The following is a 23,635-nucleotide window of genomic DNA, read 5'->3' on the forward strand; positions in this document are numbered from 1 at the left end:
ACAGTGACTGCGAGCTCGACTCGTGGATAAAACCGTGTGTACCAGGGATGGGGATCCAGAACTGGAAGGCCGAAAAGATCATCACTGTCACTCCACGTGAAGAGTAATATTTCTGTTTTGCAATTCTGTTTGCATGAAAGCCATACGTTTTGCCCGAAACATAATGGTTCATTGTAAGGGCCACCTCATGTGTTTCATTTTGCATGGTTTGCATCATTAATAAAAGGATGTTTTTCGCATTAAAAACGGTGTTCCCTGTTTTTCATTTATTTTTGCAGTTTAATAAAAATAAAATAAAAATGGCAATGTTTATTTTCATTTTTTCCTTTCCTTTTGATTTGTCTCGGTCCGACCTCAAAAGCAATGCATGAATCAACATTCATGCAGATGCGATCATTCTCCGGATCTCATTGATAACAATCCTGTTACACCCCTATATGACTTCGACAATCCAATCTATCATGCCGAAGAAGAAGGCGAAGAAGATTGTGAACTACCGAAAGAATTAGCCAGGTTGTTGAAACAAGAGGAGAAGGTGATCCAGCCGCAAGAGGAGAAAGTTGAGCTTGTTAATCTAGGTACCGAGGAGGTTAGAAAAGAAGTGAAAGTCGGGGCCGCTTTGGAGGAAAATGTCAAAAGCAGAATGGTAGCCTTGTTGAAAGAGTATGTTGATATCTTCGCCTGGTCTTATCAGGATATGCCAGGGTTGGATACCGATATCGTTGTACACAAGTTGCCATTGAGAGCAGATTATCCTCCAGTGAAGCAGAAGTTGCGCAGAACCCGACCTGAGATGGCCATGAAAATCAAAGAGGAAGACAGAAGCAGTTGGATGTTGGGTTCCTCGCTGTCACTAATTATCCGCCTTGGGTCGCGAACATTGTGCCAGTGCCGAAGAACGATGGAAAGGTGAGGATGTGTGTGGACTACCGGGATCTAAATAGAGCTAGCCCGAAAGATGAGTTCCCATTACCTCACATCGATGTGTTGGTAGATAATACAGCTCAGTTCTCGGTGTTTTCCTTCATGGATGGCTTTTTTGGCTATAATCAAATTAAAATGTCGCCAGATGATATGGAGAAAACAACGTTCATCACACCGTGGGGAACTTTTTATTATAAGGTGATGCCATTCGGTCTCAAGAATGCCGGTGCCACGTATCAGAGAGCTATGGTGACTTTGTTTCATGATATGATTCATCATGAGATTGAATGTTATGTTGATGACATGATAGCAAAGTCCCAATCAGAAGAGGGGCATCTGGTAGATCTGGCCAAGTTGTTTGACCGATTGAGACAATTCAAGCTGAGGTTGAATCCGAATAAGTGCACTTTCGGAGTGCGGTCCGGTAAGTTGCTGGGGTTTATTGTGAGCGAAAGAGGAATCGAGGTTGATCCTGCTAAAGTAAAAGCAATACAAGAAATGCCTGTACCGAGAACAGAAAAAGATGTTCGTGGTTTCTTAGGTAGATTGAACTACATTTCACGGTTCATATCTCAACTAACAGCCACGTGTGAACCCATATTCAAGTTATTGAGAAAAGATCAAACGGTCAGGTGGAATGATGATTGCCAAGCGGCATTTGAAAAAATAAAAGAATATTTGCAGGAGCCTCCGATTCTGATGCCTCCTGTGGAAGGACGACCGTTAATCCTGTACTTGACAGTCCTCGAGGGGTCTATGGGGTGTGTACTGGGGCAGCATGACGAGTCTGGTCGAAAAGAGCATGCCATCTACTACCTTAGCAAAAAGTTTACCGACTGTGAAACAAGATATTCACTGCTCGAGAAAACTTGTTGTGCTTTGGGATGGGCTACTCGCCGACTGAGACAGTATATGCTGGTTCATACCACTTTGTTGATTTCCAAGATGGATCCGATCAAGTATATATTTGAGAAGCCAGCATTGACCGGACGGGTTGCGAGATGGAAAATGAGTTTGACCGAATACGATATCCAGTACACTTTGCAGAAGGCAATAAAGGGGAGTGTATTGTCTGATTACCTCACCCAGCAACCCATTAAGGATTATCAACCGATGAAGTTTGAGTTCCCTGATGAGGACATCATGTTTCTCAAATCGAAAGATTGTGAGGAACCGATCCCGGAGGAGGGGCCTGACCCTGAATCCGAATGGATTTTGATGTTTGATGGGGCCGTTAACGTGAATGGTAGTGGAGTTGGTGCTGTTTTGGTTACGCCGAAGGGATCCCACATTCCTTTTGCTGCCCGGCTAACATTTGAATGCACCGACAATGTGGCTGAATACGAAGCTTGCACGGGTATCGGACCTCAGTGCGTACATCTACTGGGGCAACGCCTTTCTCGGTTGTGTATGGGATGGAAGTCGTGCTACCGGTTGAGGTTCAGATTCCGTCACTGAGAGTCCTTAGGGATGTGAAATAGGAAGAGGCTGAATGGGTAAGGACTCGGTATGAAGAGTTGAGCCTGATTGAGGAAAAGAGGCTGGCGGCCATTTGTCATGGGAAGTTGTACCAGCAGCGGATGAAGTGCGCTTTTGACCGAAAGCTGCGACCTCGTGTGTATCACGTAGGAGACATGGTGTTGAAAAGGATCCTTCCTCCTCATAACGATCGTCGGGGCAAGTGGACACCTAATTATGAGGGTCCATTCGTGGTCAAGAAGGTTTTCTCTGGCGGAGCCTTGTTGTTGACGACCATGGATGACAAGGATTTTCCATCCCCTGTGAATGCGGACGCAGTTAAAAAATACTTCGTATAAGAGACCCGCTGGACGAAAAGAATAAAATAGTCCAGGAAAAAAGGGGCATCCCGACGAACCGAAAAAAAAATGAAAAAAGGTTCGGGCAAAAATTAGGGATAAAAAGGAAAAACTGTACACCCGGCAAGTCGAAAACCCCACAAGGGCGGCTTGGGCAAAAAAGGGTATCCCGGTGGATTGAAAACCCGAAAGGGCGGTCCAGGAAAAAGAGGGAATGAAACGAACAACTGCGTCTAGCATGATCGTTTGTGTTTTGGTTAAGACACCGTGGATAATCCCCGGCAGAGATCGGTCGGAAGCGTCTGATTCAGAAGGAAGAAAGCGCGGAGAGTCTTGAGGACATATGGGTTGTAACCGGATTGGAACTCAATGAGATCACGGGTTCACATTACCATTAGGATAGATTTTCCTTTTGTGTGCAATTACCTCTTTTCAGGGATTGCTTCCTGTGTATTGCTCAGTTACGAGCCACCTTTTCAATCAATAAAATGCATATTCAGTAAAATAATTTTGTTTTTGTTTTCATTACCGCTTTGATTGCAAAAACATCCGTTTATTTTGATAAAGAATCTTTGCATTTTAAGACATACGGGTCCCTTCCAATGCATGTTTATAGGATTGAAAACTTAAAATCTTATTCGGAAGGTTGAGTGACCCAGGTGTTGAAATCTTGGCACGCCTGGGGCACGTTTGTATCTAACGATCTCTTTTGCAGGTGTTGTTAGATATTTTCACTAACTTGCAGGTTCTGGTGTGAAGCTTGTGACAAAATATTCCTGTGGAGTCCAATTAGGGACGAGGGATAGAAGAATGGTGAAAAGACGGCGAAAAAAGTGTGACGATCCTAGGGGGTCAATCAAGAAGACTTTTCAAAGTCTGAAGAAGTGGAAAATTGACACTATTGTTAGATGGTGAATACCAGCGTTCGACGAGTCGACAGGTGTTCCGTGTCAAATATTTCGTACCTCCCCAGCGGATTCGAGGTCGGTGTTTCCTCGGCAGCCAAGTCTGAAGTGTGATGTTTCCCCTAGCATGGTGGAGATCGTTATTTCCCTAACAAGTCTGAAGGTTGCTGTTTCCCCAACGGAGGTGGGCGTTGGTAGTTTTTCCCTAGTGAAATCCCCAAGCAGATCGGGTTCAGTGGAGGTCATCCCTAGTAAAGGTTATCCTTTCCCCAGCAGCAGTGTTATTACCCAGCAGGGTGGAGATTGGAGTGGTATCAAGTTCCTCAGCAGAGTTACTCGTGCCGTCCCCTGAGGGGGATACTTTTTATGCATTCATCATTTAGAAAAGCATAGCATATTGCACCATTAATCGCGTAGCATTTCCATTCAGTGTGGAGCATTACGCCATAGAAAACTCAAACATATGCATACATATGTTAAACCAGGCTTGATCTTATCCCCAGAAGAGACGGATCATTTTTCAACATCAGTGCAACACATTTGCAGCAGTTGCTCTTGGGCAGCATTTAGAATCGATGATCCCCAGAGAGATTTATTTCTTCACCAGTCCGTGAAAGGAAAGCTTGATTATCTCCCCAGTGTAGTCCCCGGCAAGCGTCTGCCTTGTTTTGACATATGTAGATGTCATCCTTGTGATACCGGTAAGTGTCGTGTTGATCCCCGTAAATGTCTGTGCTTTTCTTTGGTGTCGGTAAACATCATCTTTCGATGTCGGTAAACGTCGAATCCCAATCGTTGGTCATCAGTAAATGGCATGTCTCTCTTGGTGTCTACAAAGAAGAATCGTTCTGTTAACACCCGTGTGTGTCCTTTCTTTTTGGTGTCGGTAAACATCATCTTTCGATGTCGGTAAACATCAGCCGCTTGTTAACCATTAGTAAATGGTTTTGTCGTTTGAGATTCACCAGCAGATTCACTACCAGTAAATATCGACCATCGGTAAATGTTTGGTCGGGTATCCTTTCTTCCCAAACATCGGTAAATGTCTGGTCGTGTATCCTTTCTTCCCAATCATCGGTAAATGTCTGGTCGGGTATCCTTTCTTCCCAGTCATCGGTAAATGTCTGGTCGTGTATCCTTTCTTCCCAGTCATCGGTAAATGTCTGGTCGGGTATCCTTTCTTCCCAGTCATCGGTTAATGTTTTGTCGTATATCCTTTCTTCCCAGTCATCGGTAAATATCTGGTCGGGTATCCTTTCTTCCCAGTCATCGGTAAATGTCTGGTCGTGTATCCTTTCTTCCTAGTCATCGGTAAATGTTTGGTCGTGTATCCTTTCTTCCCAGTCATCGGTAAATGTCTGGTCGTGTATCCTTTCTTCCCAGTCATCGGTAAATGTATGGTCGGGTATCCTTTCTTCCCAGTCATCGGTTAATGTTTTGTCGTATATCCTTTCTTTCGAATCATTGGTAAATGTCTGGTCGGGTATCCTTTCTTCCCAGTCATCAGTAAATGTCTGGTCGTGTATCCTTTCTTCCCAGCCATCGGTAAATGTCTGGTCGGGTATCCTTTCTTCCCAGTCATTTGTAAATGTCTGGTCGTGTATCCTTTCTTCCCAGTCATCGGTAAATGTCTGGTCGTGTATCCTTTCTTCCCAGTCATCGGTAAATGTCTGGTCGTGTATCCTTTCTTCCCAGTCATCGGTAAATGTCTGGTCGTGTATCCTTTCTTCCCAGTCATCGGTAAATGTCTAGTCGTGTATCCTTTCTTCCCAGTCATCGGTAAATGTCTGGTCGTGTATCCTTTCTTCCCAGTCATCGGTAAATGTCTGGTCGTGTATCCTTTCTTCCCAGTCATCGGTAAATGTCTGGTCGTGTATCCTTTCTTTGATAAATATCAATTCCTCAATAGAGTCGTCGGTAAACGTCTGGTCTTGTTCCAGTTGTAAACATCTTTTTCCTCCCCAGTAAAGTCGTCGTCGATGAATGACCTCGCTTTCCTCGACATCGGAAAATATCAAGTGTTGTCTTGTTTTGAAGCCGCCATCAGTAAATGGCCCCGCTTTCTTTGATTCGTCACCTACGGAGTGCAAATTCTCCGGTTATTTTGGTATTCAATCCTTGTTTACCTTGAAGGTCTGATAGCCGCTGCTTTCATCCGTTCAGGTTCACAGTTGATTGAATAGGGGCAGTTGTAGCACCTCAAATTTTCCCTCCTCCTCATTCATGCATTCATTTCATTTTTTTTAGGACATTTAGCATTCCATATTGCATTCCATCTTGTCCATAAGAATTGGCATCAAGAGAATTCAGCAGTGCAAAAGAGCAAGTCTTTCCTTGAGATGAAGACCACATGATTATTCTAAAAGAGCTTATATGAGCTAGGGTTCATTTTGAAGCAATTTTACCAAGTGGTAGAGGCCCAAGTTCATCAGTACATTTCCAGGTCATTTGAGGACCATAAAAGTCAACTCTGCAGTCAACTGAGGGCTTTGAGTTGGGGAAATGAGTTGAGACATTTCATTCATTTTCAAAAGAGGCCTATTCATCATGTCAAACATCTATCTTGAAGATTCAGAGGTCCTGGCAAAAGTTTCCAAAAATGGAAAATGACCTGTAATTCAAAGTTTCCAAAAATGGCAAGTTTTTGGACCATATTCAACTTGATTTTCCAACATCAAAGGAGCTTCAAATGGATTTTTGGTGAACATGAAAGTTGAAGATCTTCCTCTCCTTCTTCTAAAAAGTCCTATATTATGATCATCTGATGAATGGTTGAGAAGTTATGGCCAAAAGATAACAAAGTGTACATGGAAGTTCAACATAGCATAACTTTTGTCCCAAAACTCCAAATTGGTCCACTCTTTTTGCAAAATGCTTGTCATGACCAATACTTTTCAAATGAATCATTGCATTGCATGAAAGAAGCTTACATGATCAAGTGTCCATACATGTGCATTTTGGAGGGAAAATCCATAATTTGAATTTTGTTGATTATGCAAGCAATTTGGTCATTCCATCATGTTTATTGGTTGGTTTTAAGTGAGATTTAAGCCATTGCATGCACTGTTCACGTGCACATGTCCATGCATAATCACATTTTGCATGTTTTTGCACTTTGCCTCACATTTCATTAATCTTAATTAACCAAGCCTAATTGTGATTAGCATGATGATTAGCACCTCATATCAATAGAAAATCATAATTGTTTTTGCGGAGAATAACAGAATTTGGATCAAAATTTCATTTCCCTCTCAATTTTCTCTCTCTTCAATTTTCAAATTTCTTCATACAATTCCACAAAATTCTTGCATAATCTTGTTTATCATGCATCATTGATGAAGAATCATCATCTGGTTTGAAGAATACAGTGCAGATTCGAGCTCCACAAGTGCAAACACATGAAGATGGATTTCTGAAATTGGAGTGAATTGAGGTGGTTTCAGGTGTTGTTTCTTGCATCAAGCTTCAAGTTGAGGTTATAGGAGAAGATCTGGAAAGCATGGAAGCTTGAACACACAAATTCGATCACTGCAAGTTCCAAGTAGGTGAAATTCGATTCTCTCTTTTTGCCTTTTTATTGCCATAAACCTGTAGAGTTTGTCTTGCTCATGATGCTGATATAATTAGATTTTGATTTGGTTAAGTAATAAGCCTATTATGTTGAATTCAAGTTTGGATGTTCATAATGTTTTCCTTCGATCTGCTTGATTCATGATGTTTTAGGTTGATTTGATATGATATATGTGATCTACGTTGCAAGACGGTTCTAACGGTGTATGATATGTCAATTTCTGGAAAAAAAATTGAATCTTCTCCGCCTGGACGGCCAGAGAAGACGGTTGAAACCGCCATCCGCCTCCGTCTGCATTTAGTGCTAGGGTTTGCTTCGTCAGCACTTGCGTGTGTGCTCGCTTGGCCTTTCCGTTGGCTGACAATTGTTTGACCGCGCCTGAGTGTGCATTGACCGCTGAGGTGGTACGCCATGTAATAAATGAAACACTGCGTTTCATTACGCTTTGAACCTTGGCGTGCATGAGTTCGATTCTCCGCATATGCATTTTCTGAATTTCGCTTTTGAATATTCTCATTGTCCATGCACGCGCGTTCGATCCTTCGCCATGCATATTTTCTTTATTTCATTTGCATTATCATTTAACCTTGCTAACATGTGTTCGAGTCCTGGCGCTTCCACTTTGCTGATTTTAATTTTGAGTTCTCTCGATTAACTTGCCATGCGTGGGTTCGAACCTGGATGATGCGCACATGCTTATTTTCATTCAAATTTCATTCAAATGCCATTTTCCATATTATGTCATGTTATTTTAGTTACTTTCTTCAACTTCAAAAAATCATAAAAAATAGTAGGATGCTTCAATTTGATCCCAATTTTTTTCCACATGCTTGTGTTAATGTCTATTATTTTTTGATGTTATTTTCATGATTTTTGTGTTTCTGGATTTTTAATTGTGATTTTGTGATTGAACATTATGCCAAAATTGACATGTTACATTCAATGCCTTGTGAAATGCTCATGGTTAATCCAATTGCTTTGAAATTTTGCATACTTGATCTTAACATGTGACATGATTTTTGAGAATTGGTTTGGCATTTTTATCATTTTCCATCACTGTTTGGACACATGAACATGTGGTGTGACAATTTATGTCACAATATTTGATGTTGCATTTGTGCATTTTCATTCACCTATCATTTGAGCTCTTCTGGATCTAATTTTTTGCATGATGATCATTCATAACATGATAAACTCACATAAAAAATTTCATGATCATTGGATGCTTTTCTGTTTTGATTTGGTTTTTCTAATTTGATTGTCCATTTTGTGCTCATTTGTTGGTCTTTGTTTTACATTGATCATTTGATGCCTTTGCCTTATGAATTGGTCTTGATCCTTTTGAGGACACCTTCTCGTTTGTTTGAATGTGCTTCATGTGAAATATTGACTTCTGTTTTGGTCATTTGACTTGCTTTTGAACCTAGTCCTTGAACTAGTGGTTTGTACACATACTAATTGAGCTTTGTGTTTCAGGTTTGAGCATTTGGCACTAATGGTTGGTTTGGTCACTATTTGAGATGCAAGTTGCTTTGATTACTAACTCATATTGTGTTGCAGGTCCATTGATGTGATGAACTCACTTGAGTGTTTGCACTTATGACTTGCATTGTGTAGATATTGGAAAGTTCCACTGTTATTGTCTATTAGTTTTCTGAATGCAATATTAACTGTTTGGTTTTTGTACAGGTACATTAGTCGCTTGCTAGCTCTTGCTTGAGCATTGCTTTGGTTTGTGGTTGATATACCACTTAGGTAACCACTCTCTCACTCCATGTAGTCTGGATGTCCTGCCACCTTTTTTGCAGGCATTTGGCTGAAGTCCTCCTTATGAGGCTCTGATTGTGATTGTTTACATTTGTGCCAAAGACCTCTAAGTGAGGCATGTTACTTGATAAGACCTCAATAAGAGGCAATTGATAGATAGAAGGGATTAGCAATCAATCCCCTGTTATTCAGTGAGTCGTTCATTATGCTCGCACTACGTGTTGATGCTCTTGAACAAATACCCCAGATCTTTGTATAGAGTCAGTCAAGTGGAATAGGGTCCCTCTTTTTGGATCCCCATGCTTTCTTTGATTTGAGCTCACCCAGGCCAGGGTTAAGAGCATGAGGTCTCATCCTCATTACCATCTTTGATCAGCTTCACCCTAACTCTCAATGTTAGTGGTTAAGAGCTCCAGATTAACATTACAGTTTTGGCTTGTTTGTCGAGGTTGATATGACCCCTCTTGACTAAAGCCCTACCCATGTCTGTTTGAGCCCCCTTGTTGGTGTGTTTACTTCATGTTATATGTTTTTGTGTGGTGTGATTGTATCCCCATAGGATTGCTAGACTTTGTATAGTCTCTCGTTTGCATGTCAATTAAGGTAGCACGGTTCCTTCGTCTAGGACTTCCTTTTTTTCGTGAGCATTCCTAAAACACAAACAAACTCTTTGATTATCTTTTCTTAAAGCCACGTTAACTCCTTCTACTAAAGGTGAGTAAGTCTCCAAAGGTCGAGCATCCGGTAGATTGCGTAGTAACGTCGTTCATCCTAAAAAACACAAAACAAACAGAAATAGTTTAGGGGAACTACGTCTCCCTGATTCTCATGCCAGATGAGATACGTAGGCAGGAGATCGAGCGAGATCTCTCCGGGCACCCTTTTCTTTTTTGTTGGTTTTTGTTTGGAGTCGGATATAAGTCCATCTATTGGCATCCTGTTTCCTGTTTGCGTTTGTTTGTTTGGGAGTCGGATATAAGTCCATCTATTGGCATTCTGTTTCATGTTTGCGTTTGTTTGTTTGGAGACGGATATAAGTCCATCTATTGGCATTCTGTTTCCTGTTTGCGTTTGTTTGTTTGGGAGTCGGATATAAGTCCATCTATTGGCATTCTGTTTCCTGTTTGCGTTTGTTTGTTTGGAGTCGGATATAAGTCCATGTATTGGCATTCTGTTTCCTGTTGTGTGTTTCTTTTGACGTCTCAGCGTCTCCTTTCAGTGTTTGTTTCGGCGTGTGTTAGCCGAGCTACGAGTGCTCTGATTCTTTCTCTGGTTAGAGAAGATACGTAGGCATAGGATGTGATGTCCTAGCGAGCATGTTCCCCATTGCCCCGAACTACGTTGACTCTGATGTTTGTTTCTGACAAACTACGTAGGCCCAGGATGCGACATCCTGCCGAGTCCACTTCCTCTATCTTCTTTCACCTGTTACTTATTCCAGTGTGTGTGCATTTCTTTGAGCAGTTATTCAGCAACCTTTTCCTATTCTTTTGAGCGTGAATCCCGTCGAGTACGACGGACGTGAGGTGGTGCTAATACCTTCCCCTTGCGTAACCGACTCCCGTACCTTGCAATCTCTGGTCGTAAGACCATTCCTTTCCATTTCTTAGGTTAGTCCTGCGCTCCCTTTCCGTCAGAGGATGAATAGTGTCGGTGGCGGCTCTGTGTGTTTCCCGCCGGTTGTTTTTTTCGCGTTGCGACACCCTTGAGACTGATAAGGAAAGTGATGAAGAAGTGAGTGATGAATTGTCTCGTCTTCTTGAGCAGGAAGGAAAACCCATTCAGCCATTCGAAAAGCAGATTGAATTAGTCAACTTGGGTTCCGAAGATGATCTGAAGGAAGTCAAGATTGGGTCTCGATTGTGTCCAGATGTGAAGAAGGGGTTGGTTGATCTTCTTCGAGAGTATTCAGATGTGTTTTCTTGGTCCTATCAAGACATGTCTGGTTTGTATTATGAGATTGTGGAGCATAGATTTCCGTTGAAGCCAGAATGCCCTCCAGACAAGCAGAAGTTGAGAAGAACGCATCCTAATATGGCAGTGAAGATCAAAGAAGAAGTGCATAAGCAGATTGATGATGGTTTCCTTGTGACCGATGAGTGTCCGTAATGGGTGGCCAATATTGTGCCTGTTTCGAAGAAGGATGGAAAAGTCCACATGTGTGTTGATTATAGAGATTTGAATAAAGCTAGTCCGAAAGACGATTTCCCTCTGCCACACATTGATATGTTGGTAGACAATACTACTAAATTCAAAGTCTTTTCGTTTATGGATGGATTCCGGATATAATCAGATCAAGATTGCACCCGAAGATATGGAGAAGACCACATTCATTACACCTTAGGGAACATTCTATTATAGAGTGATGCCTTTCGGTTTGAAGAATGCTGGTGCAACTTACCAAAGAGCAATGATTACTCTTTTTCATGATATGATGCATAAAGAGATTGAATTTTATGTTGATTACATGATTGCTAAATCAATTGATGAAGAGGAACATGATGAGCATTTGTTGAAGTTATTCCAGCATTTAAGGAAGTATAAACTCCGCTTGAATCCCAATAAGTGTACTTTTGGTGTTCATTCTGGTAAGTTGTTGGGATTTATTGTCAACGAAAAGAGTATTGAAGTTGATCCTGCCAAGGTCAAAGCAATACAAGAGATGCTTGCGCCCAAACCTAAGAAGCAAGTCAAAGGTTTTCTCAGCCGCTTGAATTATATCTCAAGATTTATTTCACACATGACTGCCACATGTGTACCTATATTCAAGCTTCTTCGGAAAGATCATTCTTGTGATTGGACCGAAGACTGCCAGAAAGCTTTTGATAGTATCAAAGAATATCTGCTTGAACCTCCGATTTTGTCAACACCTGTTGAAGAAAGACCGCTGATCATGTATTTGATTGTGCTTGAAGATAGTATGGGTTGTGTTCTTGGTCAGCCAGATGAGACTGGAAAGAAAGAATTTGCAATCTACTACCTCGGTAAGAAGTTCACCGATTGTGAGACTCGGTATTCTATGCTAGAGAAGACTTGTTGCGCATTGGCTTGGGCTGCTAAGCGTATGTGTCAGTATATGTTGAATCATACCACTTGGTTGATATCCAAAATAGATCCAATCAAGTATATATTTGAGAAGCCTGCTTTAACTAGGATAATTGCCCGTTGGAAGATGTTATTATCAGAGTATGATATCGAATACCGATCTCAGAAAGCGATCAAAGGAAGTATCTTGGCTGACCATTTGGCTCACCAACCAATTGAATATTATCAGTCAGTGCAGTATGACTTTCTTGATGAAGAGATCTTGTACTTGAAAATGAAAGACTGTGATGAACCATTGCTTGAAGAAGGGCCAGAACCTGGTTCCCGTTGGGGCATGGTATTTGATGGAGTTGTTAATTAATATGGTAATGGCATTGGGGAAGTGATTATTACTCATCAAGGCCCACATTTTCCCTTTACAGCTAGATTGACTTTCAAGTGTACAAACAACATGGCAGAATACGAAGCTTGCATTATGGGGCTCGAAGAGGCCATTGATCTCAAAATCAAGCATTTAGATGTCTTTGGAAATTCAACTTTGGTTGTGAATCAGATCAAAGGTGAATGGGAGACGAATCAACCCGGTTTAATACCATATAGAGATTATACGAGGAGGATTTCAACTTTCTTTACAAAAGTTGAGTTTCATCATATCCCTCGAGATGAAAACCAGATGGCAGATGCTCTTGCAACGTTGGCATCAATGATTGTAGTGAAGTATTGGAATGAGGTTCCCAATTTGACTATGATGCGTCTTGATAGGCCAGCTCATATGTTTGCTGTTGAAGAGATCAAAGACGAAAAGCCGTGGTATTACGACATCAAGCGTTTCCTCCAAAGTCAGATTTACCCGTCTTGGGCATCTTTGAAAGATAAGAAAACTTTGAGAAGATTAGCCGGCAATTTCTACCTGAATCATGATGTATTGTACAAAATAAACTTCGATATGGTTCTGCTAAGATACGTGGATAGACACGAAGCAGACTTATTGATGGTTGAAGTCCATGAAGGTTCCTTTGGTACTCATTCCAATGGACATGCAATGGCGAAGAAGATGTTGCGAGCAGGTTACTATTGGCTGACAATGGAATTTGATTGTTGTAAGTCTGTGAAGAAATGCCACAAGTGTCAAGTATATGCAGATACGATTCATGTTCCTCCGACATTGTTGAACGTCATTTCCTCTCCATGGCCCTTCTCCATGTGGGGAATCGATATGATTGGCATGATTGAGCCCAAAGCTTCAAATGGACATCGTTTCATTTTGGTGGCAATTGACAACTTCATAAAATGGGTTGAAGCGGCATCGTATGCAATTGTAACCAAGCAAGTTGTTGTAAGGTTTATCAAGAATCAAATTATATGTCGTTATGGTGTGTCAAGTAAGATCATTACTGATAATGGATCGAACTTGAATAATAATATGGTGGAAGCTATTTGTAAAGACTTCAAGATTGCACATCATAATTCTTCTCCCTACAGACCCAAGATGAATGGGGTTGTTGAAGCTGCAAATAAGAACATCAAGAAGATTATTCAGAAGATGGTTGTAACATATAAGGATTGGCATGAGATATTCCCATTTGCTTTGCACGGGTATCGTACATCTATCCGCACTTCAACAGGGGCAACCCTTTTTCTCTCTTGTATATGGTATGGAACAAGTGCTCCCCGTAGAGGTTGAGATTCCATCATTGCGTGTGCTCATGGTATCCAAGTTGCCTGAGGCTGAATGGTGTCAGATCAGATTTGATCAGTTGAATTTAATTGAAGAGAAGAGTTTGACAGCCATGTGTCATGGTCAGTTATATCAGCCAAGGATGAAGAAAGCTTTTGATAAGAAGGTCGGACCTCGGGTATTCAGGGAAGGTGACCTTGTTCTTAAGAAGATTTTATCATTTAAACTAGATTCTAGGGGCAAATGGACTCCTAATTACAAAGGCTCATATGTTGTTAAGAGAGCCTTTTCAAGCAGCGCTTTATTTTTACAACTATGGATGGTGAAGAGTTCACTCGTCATGTGAACACAGATGCAGTTAAGAAATACTTCTCCTAAAATAAAAGAACAACTCGCTAAGTTGAAAACCCGAAAGGGCAGCTTAGGCAAAAATGAGTGTCTCGGTGGATTGAAAACTCGAAAGGACGATCCAGGCAAAAATTAGAGACATAAAACAAAAAAGGAATTTTCCCGATAAGTTGAGTACCCCACCCTGGGACAACTTATGCAAAAATTAGGGATTTTGGCAAGTAACTGCATTCTGCTGATCTTCTAGTCTTGGAGAAACTTTGTTAAGCACAAGGGTTGACTTCGATTCATCCTCCCCAGTAGCAGCCAAAAGCATAACAGATATCAAGAGTTGGCGGAAGGATTAGTGATCATTTGTATTCAATGTACCCCTCTTCCATGTAAATTACCATTTTCAACTTTGTAAAAATCTATGGAGTCTTGTCATTTACGGACTACCATTCTATTAAGTAAAGTTGAACTTTTATCCAATTGTTTCCACTCTTATTTACTTCAGCCAAATAGTTTTAAATTTTATTATGATTATCTTTGAAATTAAAATTTTAAATCAAAAATCATTTTTCTTTAACATATAAAAGCATGAATTTTAAGAGCAAGTAAAAAGAAATGTCAATAGCAATTCAAAAACAGCAAGCCCTAAGTGTGGAGCATTAATGGTTCCCCCGAGCAGTTAACCCTCAATTATCCCTAGCCGAGTGGGTCGATTCAGTTCCCTTGCAGAGTGTTTGTCCTCGGCGGAGTTTGTGCATAAGTTCCCGGCAGAATCGGTGATTACCCAGCCAGTTTTGATCTCCAGCAGAGTGAGGAGGTTTTCCTTAGTAGTTTGCATAATGGCAGTAGAACTTTGGTTTCTCCACCAGTTGTCATCCGGCTCACTCCCAGTCAGAGTTTCCTCCTGGTTTCTGAGTAACTATTTGCATTTATCCTCTGTACGGTCGTCTCCCATTCAATATGGTGTTGACTTAAAATCCCCCGCAGATTCGATAATGTTTCCTTTCCTCAGCAGACTTCCTCCTTCCCCGGCTAGGGTTGAGCTTGTGGGGTGTTGATCTCTCTTTTCTCCAGCATTTATCTCCCTCCTTTGTGGATTGACCGATAATTGTATCGATGATTCAAATTTGCGACACCTTTGTATCCTTTGCGATCGTTTTGTCATCATAATCATCATATATACATAAACATATACATATACACTAATATAATCTCATAATTGCATAATCGCATCATTATTGATTCATTGTTTGAGATTTTCATTCTTTGTTATGGCGTTACTTTATCCCAATACAAGTTTGGTGTTTATCCTCCCTCAATTGTAGTGTGTCAGCCCCTTAAGCAGAAAGACTTTAACCTTTCTCCCTTCCCCACTGAGTTATCTCCTCGTGGATGATAATTATTTCAGTTCCCTCCCCAATTGATTATCTGGATGAAATCACTCCCCTTGAGTTATATCCTCATTGGTATGAGTCTTCATTGACCGTTTCTTTCTAGATCTTATCTAGATAGATGTTTTGGGTCCCCTAAGAGTTTATTACCCAGTAACTGGTAATATGCTTCTTAGCTTGCAGTTTGTTACTTCTTGCCCAATACCCGGCAAAAGTACCCTTGTTATTTTCCTCAGTAGAGTCCCTAGTGGATTCATTTCTATATTTCCCCCAGAAGTATATCCTTGATATGTTCATCCTAACCGATGACGGATATTTTCTTCTCCTGTCTGAGCATATCCTTGATATGTTCATCCTAACCGGTGACGGATATTCTCATCTTTGGTATTCTACCTAGTAGAAAGGTAGTTCTAATCCCTATTTTGTTCCCCATAGAGTTAATCCTAACCGATGACGGGTTTTCCTTCTCTTTGTTGGTCTTCTGCCCAGTAACCGGCAGTTGTAAGTCCTACTTTCCCCCTGTAGAGTTTATCCTTGATATGTTCTTATTTTTCTCCTCGCAGTAACTGATAGATGTAACTGATAGATGTAATTCCTATTTTTCTCCTCGTAGAGTCTATCCTTGATATGTTCATCCTAACCGGTGACTGATTTTCCCTCTGATGGTATTCTATTCAGCATTCAATAGATGTAATTTCTACTTTTTGTTCAAGTGGTTTATCCTTGATATGTTCATCTTAATCGATGATGGATATCCTCTTTAATATCCTTAGGCAAGTCTATCCTTGATATGTTCATCTTAACCGATGACGAATTTTCTTTCCTCTGAGTTTATCCTTGATATGTTCACCTTAACCGGTGAAGGATATTCTCATCTTTGGGCTTCTGCCCAGTAACTGGTAGTTGTAAATCCTATTTTCTGCAGTTTTTCCCAACAAGTTTATTCTTACCCAGTAACCAGTAATGAATACTCCCTCCTGGCGGTTCCCAGCGAGTCATCCTTGATATGTTCATCCTAACCGATGACGGGTGTCGTCCCTGTCAGATCTTTGTTATCTCCTTACCCAGTAATAGGTAGTGGATAGTAGATTTTTGCTCCCCCTGTGTTAAAGTTTATTTCTTCCCCAATTGAGTTGAGTGTGTATTTCCTTAGTGAAATCACTTTTCTTGCATGATCCAAGTATGTCAGCTTTACCCTGATCTACTCGTTTCCCCTACAGATGTTTTGTTTCCCCGGCTGAGTCTTTCCATTTTTGTAGAATTCCTCTAGTCTCCCAGCAGTTTTTAAGTTATAGCCTGGCCTATGCGTAACCCTTTTTTATCGCCTCAGAGTCTCGGTCTCCCCAATGAGCTTTTCTTACGGAATACATTGTGCTCCTGCGGACTTTCGATCGCTCTGATTTCTTTTCCTTTGTGGTAATATTTCCCCACAGAGAATCCGCTTTTACATTCATATCATATGCATCATGAGGTCTCTTAGGGATCAAAATTTGTTTCTATATGTTGTTATTTAAGCCCATTCTACTGAGTCGATCCAAAGATTTTAACCTTCACCTCCTCACTTAGAATGTCCTTAAATAGGGGCAGCTATAAGACCCCAATTTTGACCCTAAGACCCCTCATGCAATCTCATCATATGCATTAGCATTTGAATCATACCTTGGCATTCTCCTTACCCCACTTTCATTGGGTTTATTTTGGGAGATATCACCAAGCACTATGTGATTATATCATACTTATATATTATCATTTTACTAACCAAAATACCAAAAATATGTCTTTGCATTTTCCTAACTCTTTTGTAGGTAGGGCATGATCATCAATGATCTATCAAGTTCATATCTAGGGTTTAAGACCCTCATAACTAAGAGCACAACCAAGGCTTGATTCACAATGTCTCAAAGCATCATATATGAGTCCCAATGATCTCTACATGTTATATTGGTCAAGCATTCTTCAAGAGTTTGGAGGTGATTTGCCTTGGAAACCCTAGTTTGAATGGGTGTCTTAAGTAACTTCTCCAACAAGCTATCTCACCAATTGATTAAACTTCTCAATGTACAATTCAAAATTCATCATATTATGCATATATTATATAACATGAGCCTAGAAATTCAAGATAATTGGAAGTTAGCAAGTTGGTTGATGGTGGTTGGCCAGATGAATTCATCTGATCAAAACTAGGTCTCCCTAGACCCTGTCTCCTACAATTTTCACCATATGAAAATGATTCCAAGAAAAGTTACTCTAAATGACATTCCAAACAACTTTCATGTTGAGACCTAGAGCTAGTTTTTCTTGGAAAATCATTTTCTATGTTGAAACATTATAGGTCATTTTGTCTAAACTCTAATTTGAAAGTTAACTTCCCAAGGCCATAACTTGCTCAATGTTTATGATATGAAAGATTTCCAAGTTGCACAATCAAATTAAAGATGTCTACTGCAACTTTTATGTTTGGAGTGAGAGCTAAATGAACTTTTATGAGCATGTGATATGAGGATACATTATAGGTCATTTTTGCCCTATACCATTGAACAAGTGATTTTCCTCAACTTCAAAAATGCATAACTCTATCATTATAAATCCAAATGACATGAAATTGGTGACCATTTTAAAAGGCTTTGAAATATTTATAAATTTGATGAAGACACGTTTCTCATTTGAAGCTCACATAAAAAGTTAAGGAAGGTGGAATATTGAGATATATGACTAAACACTTAGAAATTGTTTCAACATGTTGAAATTTCCAAACTTCCACCTCAAAATTCACCATGATCCAAGTCCCAAATGGAAAAGTGTCCAACATAAAAGTTCTTCCCCTTGATCTAAGCTTTCCAAAGAGTCATATTTCTTACATTTTGGAAGAGGTTTGCTAGGGCTGCGCATGGTCTTAACAGGTCTGCATCAAGTGGAAAAATCAAATGTCCAAAACTTCACATTGCATTACCTTGCCATTCAAGCATCATTTGAACTTCAGTACAATTGTAATTGGATCAAAATGGATTGCCTCGTGGGCATGTACACGCCCATGCAAGCTTGTGCATCACATTGCTAAATTTAGCAAACTTTCAAGTGTACACTTATCAATCCCAAATGCTATAAATACAAGCCATCTGAGCTCATTTCAAAGAGACATTGCACGCCAGTTTTTCCCCCCAATTGAGATCCTCACAATTCAAGAGAAAATCTGAGAATTTTCAACTTGAAAATTGAGTTGAATCTCACTGTTTGGAGATTCAAATACGCCAGGATCCAAAGCTTTGTTCCATTGCCAAACCACTTGTGCAAGCTTCTAGAGTGTGATCAAGTCAAGTTTGAAGCAAGCAAGATCCAGTTCTGCACAGCATTGAAGGTAATTTTCAAAAATCTTCTTCTCTTTGATTCTCACTCAATTCTCATCAATTCTCTTTGATCTTTGGTTGTCTGAAGTCATATCAATGTAGGCAAGAAGACTGATTTGCTTTGAGGTCAAATCGAAGTAACTCAGTTGACACACCTCAAAATTCAACTCCTCATATATTTCTATATTTTTGGAGTTAGTTGAAATTGAGGTCAGATTCTTGCTATACGCCATTTTTTCTTTCAGATCATGTCCTCCTTTTTCATTTTTTTAATGGTGATGATTGAACCAATCCGATGAGCCTCGCCTGAGAAGGTGACCGGAGTTCCAGTGCCGGTGGTGTGTTTGACAAGTTATGAGCCATTGATCTCATTTGAAATGTTTTAATCTCACACATTGGTTTTGATTACCATTGGTGTACCATGGAGCGCGTATTTTCATCCACTTGATCTGCCACCTCAATTAATGAGGGAGATCAAGTCGTCCACGTTTTTTCTGATTATTTGAATTTCATTTAATTTGTTTTATTTTCATTAATTCATATTAATTTTAATCTTTATCCAAAAAATATGAGAGTTTCACCAAAAAAATTTAAATAAAATCCACTTTCATATTTTGAATTAAAATTATTTTTTGGATCATTATTAATATTTTTCATGATTTAATTGATTTTGTGAATATTTTTAATTTTTTAAAAATACTTTTAAGTTTCCAAAAATTCTGAAATTTTTTCTCCAATGTCCTTTGACCTTGTTTGACCTATGATAAATCTCATGGCCATTTCTTTGGTGTTTTGATGAGATTTTAGGAATTTGACAAATCATATTTAATTTAATGCATTATTTTTAGTATTTTCTAAATGAAAAAATGCCAAATAATTGAGTTGATCCATTTTAATTGTTTGTATAAGTTTGACTTGTGTTGTTGGGCCTTGGTCAAGGTTGATTTGACTTTGCTAGGTTAAGATCATTGGATTTAGGGGATTGATGGAATGTACATTCCATCTCCCAAAATGAATGAATGATCTTAATTTGGTAAAATTCCTCCTTTGACCAATTTGAGTTTTAATCTATTCCCCTCCCTCTTCATCTAATTCCCCTTCTTTATGCATCCATTTCATTTGGCCTATGATATCTCAAGGTCCTAAGACTACTTGATTGAAAAATCAACATAAGTATGGAAAAGATTAAGCCACCTCTTTTGTATATTATTTTTGTGTATGGTAGGTTTCATGAGCATAGTCCATTATACTATATCTCTAACATGCATTAACACCAAAATTCTATTGCCCGACCTCAAATAGTTGTGACTTCTACATAAGTCCAATTACGATTGCTTAACATAGCGCTAAATTTTTGACACAAAAAGGCATAGCATTCTAGTTAGTGAGATTGTAAGTCTCCTCTCTTTCATGGTATTGTATGGAAACTTGGCCTTTTTTCCTTCCTTTGTGTCGCATACGCGAAAAACAACCGGCGGGAAAAGACACAGAGCCGCCACCGTGCGTTATTTATCCCAAAGGAGGGAAAGGAAACGCTCGAAGTAAACCTGAAAAGGGGAAAGGAATGGTCTTACGACCAGAGATTGCAGGGTACGGGAGTCGGTTATGCAAGGGGAAGGTATTAGCACCCCTCACGTCCGTCGTACTCGACGGGATCCACGCTCAAAAGAATAGGAAAAAGGTTGCTGATAAAAAATGCTCAAAGAATGCACACACGCTGGAATAAGACAGGTGGAAGAAGATGGAGGAAACAGACTCGGCAGGATGTCGCATCCTGGGCCTACGTAGTTTGTCAGACACAAACATCAGAGTCGACGTAGTTCGGGGAAATAGGGAACGTGCTCGCTAGGACATCGCATCCTATGCATACGTATCTTCTCTAACCAGAGTAAGAATCAGAGCACTTGTAGCTCGGCTAACGCACGCCGAAGCAAAACACTGAAAAGAGACGCTGAAACGTCACAAGAAACACACAACGGGAAACAGAAGTCCAATAGCTGGACTTACATCCGACTCCGAACAAACAAACGCAAACAGGAAACAAAATGCCAATAGTTGGACTTACATCCGACTCCCAACACACAAACAGGAAACCGAATGCCAATAGTTGGACTTACATCAGACTCCAAACCCACTCAAAGGAAACAGGAAACAGAATGCCAATAGATGGACTTACATCCGACTCCTAACAAACACACACAAAAAGAAGAAGGGTCTCGATTGCAACTAGGGCAAGAGAAAAGGAAGGTCTCGATCGCAACGAGGGCGAGAGAAAAGAATCGCAACGAGGGCGAAGACCAGCAAGGATTAAATGTTAGTTGTTAGTCAAACTCGACAAGACATCGCATCTTGTGCCTACGTATCTCATATGGACATGAGAATCAGAGTTGTCGTAGTTCGGCTAAACTATTTCTATTTGTTTTGTATTTTTTAGCTAAACAACGTTACTACGCAATCTACCGGATGCTCGACCTTTGGAGACTTACTCACCTGTAGTAGAAGGAGTCAACGTGTCCTTAAGAGAAGATAAAGTTTGTTTGTGTTTTAGGAATGCTCACGCAAGAAAGGAAGTCCTAGACGAAGGAACCGTGCTACCTTGATTGACATGCAAACGAGAGAATATATGAAGTCTAGCAATCCTATGGGGATATGTAACACCTCAAAATTTGCCCTCCTCTCTTGGGACTGGTTAGGTCATTGCATTTCGTATTTTATGACATTAGGCATTTGCATCTTGCATATCATTTGAAAATAAGAAGGTCATCCTCCAAAGTCTTTTTCAGAAGATAGAGAGGTTAAGAGATTCAAGCCTGAGGGTTTCTATGGATTGATGATCAACCATCTGAGGGTTTGCATTTCAATCAGGGTTTTCTGATCCTTCAAAAGAGGTTGAGCATTATCTTATTGCAAGGATATATTATCAACATCATGGTTATGTCTTCATCCAGGGCTTCATTATTCATGCTCAGGTTCCTTTGGATTAGGGTTTTGACCTCTGGTCAACCCTATTCAGTGATATTCTTCCAGCCAGGGTTTTTCAAGGAGAAGAGGTATTCTGTTGAGATGGAGATCATATGATTATCATGAGGAGCTTACATGAGCTAGGGGTTCATTTTTGAGCCATTTCCCCAAGTGGTGGAGGCTCAAGCTGATCAGGGCATTTCCAGGTCATCTGAGGACCATAAAAGTCAATTGTGCAAGAGCTGAGGGCTAGGAGGTGAGGAAATGAGTTTCAACATCTCCATCATGTTCAAAAGAGGTTCATTTTTCATTTCAAACATCTATCTTGAAGATTTTGAAGTCAGGGCAAAAGTTTCCAGAAATGGAAAGTGACCTGTAATTTGAAAGTTTCTAAAAATGGAAAGTTTTTGGTCCATATTCAACTTGAATTTGCAACATCAAAGAAGCTTCAAATGGATTTTTGGTGAACATGAAAGTTGAATATCTTTCTCTCCTCTTTTCAAAAAGTCCTAGATCATGATCATCTGGTGAATGGTTGAGAAGTTGAGGCCAAATGATCACAAAGTATACATGGAATTTCAAAGTGGCATAACTTTTGATCAAAAACTCCAAATTGGTTCACTCTGTTTGCAAAATTCTTGTCTTGACCAATACTTTCCAAATCAACCATTGCATTGCATGAAAAAAGTTCACATGATCAAATGTCCATTCAAGTGTATTTTGGAGGGAAAATGGGGAATTTAAATTTGGTTGATCACATGTGCAAAATACAATTTCCATTGTGTTTATTAGATGATTTTAAGTGGATTTGGATCATTGCATGGCACTATTCACGTATGGTTTATGCATGCACCCTCATTATTCATTTTTTGCAAAACACTTCATAATTCACTAATCAAGATTAACCAAGCTTAATTTGGATTAGCAAAGTGATTAGTACATGGTATAAATAGATAATCATAACAGAATTTGCTCATAATCACAATTCTAGATCTAGAATTCATCTTTCCCTCTCAATTTTCTCTCTCTTCAAAACCAAAAATTCTTCACATATTTCTGAAATTTCCTTGCATAATCATGATCATGGAGTGCTATTGAGCAAGATTGAACGTTTATTTGGTGGAATTCAGTGCAAATTCGTGCATGCCAAGAGCTTGAACACATCAATGGAAGTTTGAAATTCAACAAGATTCAAGAGGATTCAAGTGCTGATTCCTATTCAAAGCTTCAAAAGAGGTGTTAGAGAGAAGATCTGGAGCTTTTGGAGCCTTGAATACGTGACTTTGAACACTGCCATTCCAAGTAAGCTCAAAATTCGATCATTATCTTTTGCCTTTTTATGTACATAATTAGGTAGATCTTCCATTGTTGGTGATTCTGATGTGTTTAGAATTAAAATTGGTTAAGAAATGAGTTAGTTATGATGAATTAAAGTTTGAGTGGTGAAACTTCTTTGCTTCGATCCAGAAAATATAGGAGTAATTAGGCTTAGATAATATGATATTTGAATTCTACATTGAAAGAGCTTTCCAACGATATATAATTTGTAAAATTCTGGAAAAAAAAATTACAGCTCCGCCGTGTACACGGTCGGAGAAGACGACCGGAACTACTGTTCCGGCGTCTGGTGTGGTGGCCTAGGGTTTCACCTAAACGCGGCGTTTTGTGTTGTGTATGAACCTTGGCCAAGCGGGTACGAATCCTGGCTGGCGCGTTTTATTTGATTTTCATTTGGTCCAAGCGCGTGCAGGTTCGATTCCAGGATTTTACACTTTTGTTAATTTTATTTTTTGAGCTTTTGACAACCTGCTATTCCTTTGTTCGATCCTTGGCTATGACAATTTATGAATTAATTCCTGAGCGCACATGTTTACCTTACAGACTTGAGTTCGA

The sequence above is a fragment of the Lathyrus oleraceus genome, chromosome 3 (assembly GCF_024323335.1).
Source record: "Lathyrus oleraceus cultivar Zhongwan6 chromosome 3, CAAS_Psat_ZW6_1.0, whole genome shotgun sequence".
In the NCBI taxonomy this organism is placed as follows: domain Eukaryota; kingdom Viridiplantae; phylum Streptophyta; class Magnoliopsida; order Fabales; family Fabaceae; genus Lathyrus; species Lathyrus oleraceus.